Below are 659 nucleotides of genomic sequence, written 5' to 3'. Positions count from 1 at the left end.
GATCAAAGCTTCATATTCCACTCCATTGTTTGTTGCGAGGAATTCGAAGCGCAGAGCGTACTCCATAACGATTCCCTCCGGACTGATCAAGATCAGGCCCGTGCCTGCGCCCGACATGTTGGAAGATCCATCCACATAGAGGGCCCAAAAGCAACTAGGGGGTCTGCTTCTTCTTGGGGGAGTTCGGTCGGGGCTCCAGGCCGTCAATTTCACCCTGTTCAGGTTCGGCCTCCTCCGAGATAGTGCACTCTACTATAAAATCTGCCAGTATCTGAGCTTTCACCGTCGGTCTGGGTTGATAGTGGATGTTGAATTCTGTGAGCTCGATCGTCCATTTCGCTATCCTCCGAAGGCATCTGCCCGATGCAGAGTTGCCTTGATCGGTTGGTCGGTGAGCAACATTACGGTGTGCCCTTGAAAGTAGGGTCGGAGCCTCCGGACTGCAATCAACAGGGCATAAGTTAGTTTTTCTAATTTAGTATATCTAGTTTCGGTGTCTCTCAACGCGCGACTGATGTAGTAGATCGGCCGTTGAATTTTTGCTTCTTCCTTAACAAGAACCGCTGCGAGAGCCATAGGGAAGACCGCCAGGTACAAAAATAGCTCCTCTCCAGGCTCGGGCTTCGCCAACAACGGAGGCGAGCCGAGATAGCTCCTTA

This window comes from Elaeis guineensis, chromosome 16 (genome assembly GCF_000442705.2).
Source record: "Elaeis guineensis isolate ETL-2024a chromosome 16, EG11, whole genome shotgun sequence".
Classification (NCBI taxonomy): Eukaryota; Viridiplantae; Streptophyta; class Magnoliopsida; order Arecales; family Arecaceae; genus Elaeis; species Elaeis guineensis.
The sequence above is the reverse complement of the archived record's forward strand: the minus strand, read 5'-3'. Positions refer to the sequence as shown.